The 10,270-nt window shown below is 36.3% G+C and overlaps 1 protein-coding gene across 5 annotated transcripts in view; it reads right to left on the reverse strand.

Annotated features, from left to right (window-relative positions):
• Mgat2 (alpha-1,6-mannosyl-glycoprotein 2-beta-N-acetylglucosaminyltransferase) overlaps window positions 1-10,270 on the reverse strand; it is a 52,837-nt gene extending 42,567 nt beyond the window's left edge. For all 5 annotated transcript variants that reach the window (XM_017606547.1, XM_017606556.1, XM_017606543.1 and 2 more), the window contains exon 1: window positions 8,999-10,270. The gene's annotated coding sequence lies outside the window, so the exon portion shown is untranslated. The remainder of the gene's footprint in view (window positions 1-8,998) is intronic.

A 10,270-nucleotide genomic window follows, 5' to 3' on the forward strand; every position in this document is an offset into this window, starting at 1 on the left:
CGTCCGTCCGTCCGTCCGTCCGTCCGTCTGTCCGTCTGTGCACACGATAACTCGAGTAAAAATTGAGATATCTCAACGAAACTTGGTATGTGCACTTCTTTCTGGCGTAGGACGGACGGTATTGAAAATGGGCAAAATCGGACAATAACCACGCCTCCCATATAACGGTAATTTTCAGAATACAAGAAACTGCGATATTTTAGTAACTACTGAAGATAATTCACTGCAAAATTGATATTTAAATAAGTTTTAGACGAAAAATAAGAATATTAAATATTTTTGGAAAATGGGCGTAGCCACGCCCACTTATGGTTACAATTTATTCAAAATTGATGCTTGCAACAATTCGTTACCAAGAAATACGTTTAGGATACAATTTTGAAAAATGGGCGTGGCACCGCCCACTTATGATCACATATATGTATCTCGGTAACCGTTCTACCAATTTGTACAAAACTCGGTGTGGTTATTGTACTTGCCACATAGAAGCAAAACGTTGAAACTTATTGAAATCGAACTAAAATTACGGCCGCTTTTCATATAACAGTAAATTTCAGATATGCTTGAAACTTCAATATTTCGAAATTTAAGGACGCTAATTTACTCAAAATGGATACACCTCGGTTTACCATGTAGCGGTAGCTTTCCGAAAGGTGAAAAACATATATTTAATACTTGCGCCGGGTATTTAATGTTCGGCTCCGCCCGACCTTAGACTTTTTTACTTGTTTACTTCTGTTCCTGTACTACTTCTATCTTCTGGACGATCGTCACATGACCATTAAAGAGGCCGGGGAACGATGGCATTATACCTGCACAGCTACAAAGGGCTCTGGATGTGTCGTGCAATTGGTTGGCTCCTATTTATGCGAATTGCGTGAGGACCGGATACATCCCCAGGGATGGAGGGTTGTCAGTTTTTTGCAAGAAAAGGTCGGTGAATACCGCCCCACATTGGTAGAGTGGTCAGAGGAGACCTTCACGCCTAAAACCTATGCAGTAGGGGCCTTCTTCGACATCGAGGTGGCCTTCAACAATGTCATTCCTGTGACAATAGTCAAGACTATTCATAATCTGGGGGTTGGGACCAACCAAATAAGGCTTATATACAGCTTACTTCGTAACAGAACTGTCACGGCGGAGTGGAGGCGCATGTAATCAGCGCAGAGTCAATAGGAGCACTCCGCAAGGTGGTGTTCTCTCTGTCCTGCTCTGGATTGTGGTTGTAAACGACCTTCTAGAGGAACTGGAAAAAGTGGGCTGTCGGGTGATCGTAACTAGGTGGGCAATCAACGGCGGGGAGCTATCGGTAAAATGTGAGGTTTCTCGCCCAAATTAATTCATTAGCACCAGGAACCAGATTTAAACCTATCTTGTTTCAAGGAGCCCTTGTCTGGTCGTACTCACTAGAGAAGGCTAAAATCGTAAAACAGGAATTAGCGGAGCATTATGTTGAACACGGCGCCTGCGGATATTGCAGACAGAATTGTCGCAGCACGAACTGCTATTAGGCTAAGAGAAACCGGGTCCTTTTGTGACATAAAAAAGGAAAAGAAGAGTTTCTCTGCGGCAGAAAATAGACTGTCCAACCTTGGCGAGGCTAAGATGGAAGCATTTTGGCTCGACCTTCTGAACAAACACTGAACTCTCAGAGGCTCAAATTAGCTGATCTCGACATTTCGTAATCGGATCGCGGCGTTAACCTAACCAAACCTAACCTTAAAGTCAAGTGTGATTGTACGATTGCAATTGGTTTATGGTTTTCAATGTTTTCCCTGTTAAAGTTTGAAACTGTTTATTTTTTCATAAAAAAATACGAAATCTGGAATGATCAATTCTTCATAAACTATCAAGCCTACCGAAATATGATGCATTTATGGTTTATGGAGAATTCGTTAGCTTTCATCTGCCATTTTTCGTATTAAAATTGTTCAATTGCTTCGTAAAATATATGCAATTAAGTGAAAACACCTTTTCAGGTAAATTGCAAAGGTTTTGAAAACTTATCCTACGTCGAGTGGGTTATCTACGTAGAGTTGGTTAGTGGCATCCAGTGCGCATTTGTGATGTAAACAAGTGTTATTATCCCCATATTGTTTAAAGAGACCTGAGATAATTTAACAATATCATGTATAAATACGCATTCGGATCATTTGATGCATAAGCGAATGCATATATTCGCAACATCCCTACTTCAGAAGCAGGACATAAATGCAAATGTTTGATTCTTATACACACCGCAATACATATGTACATATATGTTCGTTTCGCTTTAGGTTTTTATTTTTAGTTGTATGCCCTTTCGGAAGTATCTTCTAATTGGCTTCCTTTAAGCTTTCCGCACAAAATTCCAAGTACCCATACTCAAAGAAACCTTTAGTTTCCTCTAAATATACTTGAAATCTTTATACTTATGACGCAGACTTATGATGTACCGACACAAACATTTGTGTGCATTTATATACATACATATCTAACCTGCAGCAAAATTTAGAGACATTCTGGAAAAGCACTACTTTCGCCCAACATTATTCAGAACTACTGTGTGCTAGTTGCGCTGTCGTGCAATACAAAAGTAGCTACGCGAGAAAACCCTCGTTGGTTGCGAGTTTCAATCCCGGAGGCAACTGTGAGTTTTGAAATATAATGGCTGCGTTTCTTTATACATTCCGGATAATCCCATTTCACAGCCAGAATAAACATAATGCGATTGAAATATATGTTAACATATCATCAGGAACGTTCTAAAGAATAAGTAAACAAAAAAGTTTATTCCAAACGTTCAGAATGAATAAAGAAATGCAGCCAATAAATTTAAATTTTTGGAAGCCGCTTAGAAATTAAAGAGAAAATATATATTTTGTAAAAATAAAACAAGAATAATAAATCATATGTAAAATAAAATGGAATCTGTCAAACAAAATAAAAACCCAAAAAACATCCCAAAATCGGATATGAAATATTTTTTCTCATAAAAAACGTTTGTCCCAGATTTGTCCAAAATGGAACCAGTTCGGAATCAGTTCAAAAATTCTGCAGTAGGGGCAATTGCCACTTCGTAGGATAACGCCAGTCGGTACTTTTCAAGTACGGTTGCCAGACGTACTGATTTTATCAGTACAGTTCTGATTTTTCAACTCTCGTACTGATATTATTATTTTCTTCATTCAGTAGACTAATGTCCTGACTTTTCAAAGCATCTGAAATGAATTTTCAATTCTGAGAATACAAATTTCTTTGTTAATATTTTCTCATGTATGTACTGACTTCAAAAAAAGAGGGGGTTATCAATTCGTCGGAAATTTTTTTATTTTATATATTTTTTTTTGTTTTATGTGCATATGTTACCGCATAAATTTGGGCCGATTTCTATATTTTTTTTACAAACAGAAGGTGGTACCTCATACCCCATAGCCCCATACTAATGGTTTAGATCCGATAATTTTTTTATGAGAGTTGAAGTTGGTTTTGGGTATTTGCTTAAGAAATACTTTGGTTTGTTTAATGTTATTTTACATAAAATATTTTATGATTTTTTAAGGGTTTTGCATAACTTTGGAACTTCCTTAAACTGTAATGTAAAAAGTATGGAAAAAAATTTAAGTATAGTTGACATGCTTCAGATAATATTATCGCCGAGCCGTTACGTGCTAGTTGCGATGATATGATGAAGTGACCAGGGGCGCACCCAGGAATATATTTTAGGGGGGGTTTTATACATTTATGCAAGTTTTATGTACAGTATGTAATAAATAAATAAACGTTTTAAAATTCATAAACTGCACTTTATTTACAGATTAACAGAACTCAAACGCTTTTAACCGACTTCAAGAAAAAGGGAGGTTATCATCTCGCCGGAATACATAACCTTGGACCACGTGAACCGTTTTCAATAATCCTTTTTTTATTAGAAAGATAGTACCTCAAGGTTCGTCCCGTAATTTGTTTTAGAGATCCGATGATTGGATCATGAAGAAATTAACGGTACCCCTAAATTTGAATATGAGAATTGAAGTCGGTTGTGTTCTTTCCTTAAAAACTACTTGTTTAATAAAAAGTTCTATAAACTCAAGATGCGCTCAACTTTCAAAAGTATCAAATAAAAAATTTTAAAAAAGTCAGTAAAAATAAATTTATTGATTCCATGAATTTTTGTACTTCTATGTTCCATTTTTTCGATTTCTGGTTTTCGATAGAGATGGTGATTTTTCACGATTGCTAAATTTTTTTAATATTTCAAATACCGAAAAAATTAACTGAACTCTCAAGAAAAACGAAAAATTCATATAAAACGACGGATGAGAAATGGAAAAGAAATTTTCTTCTACCAAAATTTCTTAAATCAGTTTGCAGCTCTCAAGAAAAAAAATGCTCGTATATTTATTCCCGCATGAAAATTTACAGCAAAAGCAAAGCGCTCTTTCAAGCAACAGAAATTATAATAAATATTTCTTATAATTTCCTTGAGAGCTGGATTCTTACCTTTAAGATACAGATTGTATTTGAGGTTATTAGCTTTAGGAGGGGTTTGAACCCCAAAACCCACCCCTTGTGTGCGCTAATGGAAGTGACATTTATGTCCTGGCGCAAATAGAGAAACCGATTTCTAATAACAGTTTAAGAAAGTGAACTCCAAATTAAAAGTAATTTTAAAATGAAATGTAAATAATTCTTGGACTATTTAAACACTCAAAGTGGAAATGATCTCATTATTGCCATTCAAAAATGTCAAAAATATTAAATTATTTATTGGCTCCTGTATACAATGATATTATGAGGGTAATTTATACTACATGTTAAAAAGGTGTTCACATGAGGTGATTTTAGAGGCAATTTTAGAGACGATTAGTTGAATCAAAAGTTGGCTGTATGAAATTACATTTTCATGCGCCTGCATGAAAGTACATTTTTTGGAAGGTACAAGCAAATCTATAACAAATGACACGTTTGCTCACGACAAAAATATACGAATGCCTTGGTGCTATTGAAATTATCTTACTACGTAGAATATGTATGTGTGCATATTAGAAAAACGCTTATAATAATTTATAAATGAGAAACTAATGTATGTGTATACATAATATACACACATATTCATATATACCATATATATGTACATACATAGGTTCCTAGAATATATGAGGCATTGGTTTTTGGCGATTTTTGTATGTACAAGCTATATAGGTTTTCGTTCTAACCCAAATAACGTTTAAATAAAGTTTGCTGTGGGATGACGATAATCCATACCGAATTGAGGTCGAAGTTCTAGTTAAGAAGTTGTTAACACACCGCGCAACAACACGTTTATCATACCATGATATTAAGTGGGTTTTATGAAAGGCCATGGACAGGATTCCGTCGGCACAGGTGGAATGAAATTTTCAGTGCCAGAGTGGACAGGGAAAGGATCTTTGGTCTCAACGTAATGAAATTCAGCATCTGCAGCAATAAGAAGCGGGAGGCCGAAATACTTGGAAAGCACTAACCAGAGAGTTACGGCAGGTTTCCAGACTAGTACTCTTTTAAGAATAATAACGGCGACTTAGTGGCAAATGTCCAGAATGTACTTAAATTATTGAAGGAACATTTTTCTACCCTTTCTAAATGGTAGCAGCACTAAAAGTGCTGGAGAAGACGAGCCCGGGCTCTAGTCGATGACAATGGAGTTGAGATGTCCCACCGCCTGACTATGACGAGGTATGATTATCAATTATTCGGCTGAAAAAAACTACTGGAGCTGACGGTGTGCCAGTTATTTAAGTATTCAAGAAAGGCGACCCGGCCATGCGTGCCAACTATCGCGGGATCAGCCTTCTAAACATAGGTTACTAGGTCTAGAGTTGAATAATCAACCATACACCAGAAAATTACAATTCACCAAAAACTCTCGAGAATAGGACCAACACACATCATATATTTGTCAATTTCGAAAAAAGGGTAGTTATCGTTATACCGCGATGTCTGAATATAGAATCCTCATGAAACTGATACGGCTGTGTAAAGTGACGTTGCGAAATACCACCAGCTCCGTCAGAATTGGGAAAGGCCTCACCGAGCCGTTTGCCCCTAAACGGGGTTTCAGACAGAGCGACTCTCTTTCATGTCATCACACCTCAGATACAATTTTATATATGAGCGTACAGTTGCCGGCGTATATCGACGACATCGACGTAATCGGTAAAAACTAGGTAGACGCAAAGCAATGCGGACAAAATGATGTCTGTTCTGTCATCGAACAAACAGTTAGAGCATTCGCGTCTCGGCACCCACATCACTGTAGACGGCTTCGTATAATTAGGAACCAGCATTAATACCCATATTAATTATAGCCTTCGAATCCAACGGAGAATTACTCTTGCCCAGAAGTACTACTTTGGACTGAGTAGGCAACTGAAAACTAAAGCCCTCTCTCGTCGAATCAGGCCAAATCCTTTATTATATTTTATAATACCAAAAGCTAAAGCGATTTAACAGGAGGAACCTTGATGAAGATCCTTGATAATTTTTAATGGTGCAGAAATGGATAAAAAAGGCTTGTAAAAATAATTGGCTCTAAATCAAAAATTCTAGAAGATCTGCAAAACTCTTTATGAATAGGCTGCCATTGCACGCCGATCTGCTTAAATAATGCCTTTTAATCGATTTGGTGCTTTTAAAGAAGCAGTTTACTGACTAGTTACCATTACTTTTAATTCATGTTAACTAATTGTCGATTAATGCTAGATAGCAGTAATCGGTTGATAATTTACTATTAGAGTACACCAATTTTGTGCTACTTTGTTATTAAATTGATTATTTGATCATTATGTTTTAATTTCACTCAGGATAAAAAACATATTTTTTAACTTACTAACGACTATATCGTGTGGTTATCAAATTAAGTTCATTGCAAATTCATAAAAGAACATAAATAAAAAAGTTAATTGAAATAATAAACAATGTCTAAGTGGAAAATAACTGGAACTACATACAGATCTATTTAATTTTTAGTAATTATTACATATAATTATAATATATAGTAATTACGTTAATTATAATAATAATAGTAATCTATTGATAAAAATCTACTAATCAAAATGACAGCACCCTTATTAGTCGTAAAATAAATTTATATGCTTTGCCTAAATTTCAGATACCAGGATCAGAACTAGTGCAGTCCGGCGATTTCCCATGCTCCGGGCTAGCAAAACGAAGAAAAATCCGTAGGGATATTCCTTGAGTCTGGCAAATCTCTTGCATGGTGCACAGATTGCACGCTAAAACCCGCTTTTCGTATGGGACAGCTTTGCAAACCGTGGAATCCGAACAACGTGCAAGGGTTTAGCAAGACTCAGAAAATACCCCTAATATCTAACCCCCCTATTGCGAGTGTCGACTAGTAGTAGATAAACGACTCTTCCTCGATAACCGCTTTTCCATGGTATTGCGAGTGTCGACTTCTCGTGGAATAAGCGACTGAATACTGTGAATTGTTTTTAATCGCTCATCCTTGTACAACTGTTTGTTTGTAGAACTATTCACTGTCGCTTATTGAAATCGAAAAAGATTTTGAAAATACCACGGAAAATTTATAATCGACACACAGTCATTTATCTACTACTAGTCGACACTCGGAATAGGGGTGTAAGTATTTAAGTACTTAGTGTATCTTTTCAATTGAGCTGGAAACAACTTGAAAGCAGTTGAATAGGCTTTCTATTTTCGAAAGATAGCAGCCTTATAAGTTTGCAACGGGAATATGCCGTCCTCTGTTACTTTGGTACACAATTTAGCCTGATGCACCTTTTTAATTTTTTGCTCAGGCATTCTCTAGTCTTATAGGCCACTCTCTGGAGTATAGCGGGAAAAATGCCATCTAGACCTTACACCTGATAAGGCTTTAATTTGTTTCTATGCATTAAACGGTAAGCACTAAAGTTTTATTAAGAAAGGAGGCGCCATAATTTCCCTGCAGGGAAAGCTACTAGTTGTGAATTAGAATTCTACCAGTTTGCGTTTCAGCCCAAATAGTTGACGTTCTATCCTTTTTCATTGTTAGCGACTGGTATTTTTAACATTGCGATGTCCTACGAGATGGCAATTGTCAGGCTATGCATCAGCATCTACTAGTAGAAATACTAGTAGCATCATACCAGTTGATGAGATAGTCAGCCAGTTCATCCCCCATGAAAAGCATTATTATGTCTTTTTGCTCACGGCGCTCCAACAGTCGCAATGGCCGACAGAGCAAAGCACTCGCGTGGTATGCCTGAGGTACCAGGTTCAAGCCCTGGCGCAGGGAATTTTTTTTTAATTCTATTTTTTCTTTATAATATTTTTTTATTTACGCTTTTTTTGTTATTCTTAAATTTAATTAAAAAACTATATTTTTTTAATCTATTTTTTTATGGCACAAGTATTTCTTCCCATATATTTGCTTGTTTCTTGTTTTTTGTATTGCAACTAGATTTTTAAGTTTGTTATTTGTATTTAAATTGAAATAATTATTCCTACTTACATTGATCTAACTTTAAAAATCTTAACCACCTCCAAGCGGCCTCGAACCTGCGATCCCAGAACCAGAACCAGTAGTCTTCACGTGACGCCACAGCCGACATTTGTAAGAAAAGCAATTAATTGCGTTTTATTTTAGGCTTTGGCAATTCAAAGGCAGATGTCGCTGAACGCTTAAGTTCTTCGAAAATGTCGAACTGGTAGGCACATACTAGTTTATGAACTAGTATTTTTTCTAACTGGTTTGGGAAGTAGTAATGCTAGAGTTTGATAAAAGCGGAAACTAGTGGCTAGTAAACTATTTGTAGTGGAAAGTGAAAGAAATATTTAAACCCACATGTACATATATAAATATACATATTCCCGTTTTTTTTTTTTTAATTTATGCAAACGTACTTAAGTATATGGACATATGTATGTATTAAGTAACAATCCGATCCGGTAGAAACTATATTATATTTGGTGGAAAACAGAATTTCACAATAAAGATAAATTTTTTTTTTACCTGTGTTTTTTTACTGTAGTTGCATTTAGCCAAATTCGCCTTTGCTGAAATGTCAAGCCTATGCAACTTTTGCAGGCATATCCCCATTTTTTACTGCCTAACTTTCCGTATGTTTATATGTTATACCACTAAAAACAATGGGAAATCGATTTTCCTGCATTTCCTTCAACCGTTGCGTGTTTGCGCGCTTCCGTCGATTGTTAATGTAATGCGTTTCACCTTCTTCTTGCTCACAGCGCCGCAACTGTTTAGATGACTGAAATGGCACTCCTTGGGAGCGCTCTTAATCAACGTCTAGCTCAGAAAAAAATTTTCTGACTTCAGACCGGGATATTATATTGATGAAAGTTCATCGATTTTTATGCCATTTCTGCTTACTGGAACATAGCGTTATGCTTTCGACCAGCTTATGTACTTTTACAGCATTTGCTGGCACACAACTTAAGCATGTAGGTTGGTTATTTGAGTTGTTGTAAGCTTTGGTGCTTGCTGTTTTGATTGTTAGCGAATGCGTTCAATTTGTTATTGTACTCGTCAATTTATTCAATTAGTAGCGGAATTAGATAATGGCTTGAGATTTTCATCTCCTCTTTGTGTGTAAAATTTTATAAACCGTATCACTTTCCTATGCACATGGAAGACCGACTGACCGACCGCCCGACTAACCGACCGTGGTCCATCAGTCAGACATCACAACTCAACGAATCGAAATGAATAATTTATTTTTTGTTTTCCAATTTGCTTATGACTTTGTATTTATGTATGGATGTGCATAGTTATGTATGAAGCAGCGTAGTTTTTGGCTCGCGGCCAAATATACTCATACATACTCATACCCCCTGACACTGCCCAATTACTTTGGTTTATCTTTCCACACAATCACTGCAAATTCCTTAAATTTACTTTCTGCAAATTTTCACAACTTCACTTTATTTCATTTTCTATTACACATTTTTTCATGGTGTCATACATTTCACTTTTCGATGAAAATTGGGAGGCCACCTTTTCGCGAATTTGGAGCAACTGTGCAAACAACGAATGCGAATTTTTTAGTCAAACTTTTACTACAATACTATATAGAGGCATGGTTATAATACATCTTGCAATTATTTGTCTTCGCATGACCATTTCTATATTTCTTAGCACCACAAAAGAATGCAATGTTCCATTCCTTTGATTTTAGATTTAATAAATTGTATTTTCTTTTTTTTTTTGCTTTAGTGGCTGGCAGTAGCAGCGCGCCATGGAACGGCTTCACCCATACAATTCGAC

This window comes from Rhagoletis zephyria, unplaced genomic scaffold, assembly GCF_001687245.7.
Source record: "Rhagoletis zephyria isolate East Lansing unplaced genomic scaffold, Rhagoletis_zephyria_1.1 Rzeph_scaffold_00163, whole genome shotgun sequence".
Classification (NCBI taxonomy): Eukaryota; Metazoa; Arthropoda; class Insecta; order Diptera; family Tephritidae; genus Rhagoletis; species Rhagoletis zephyria.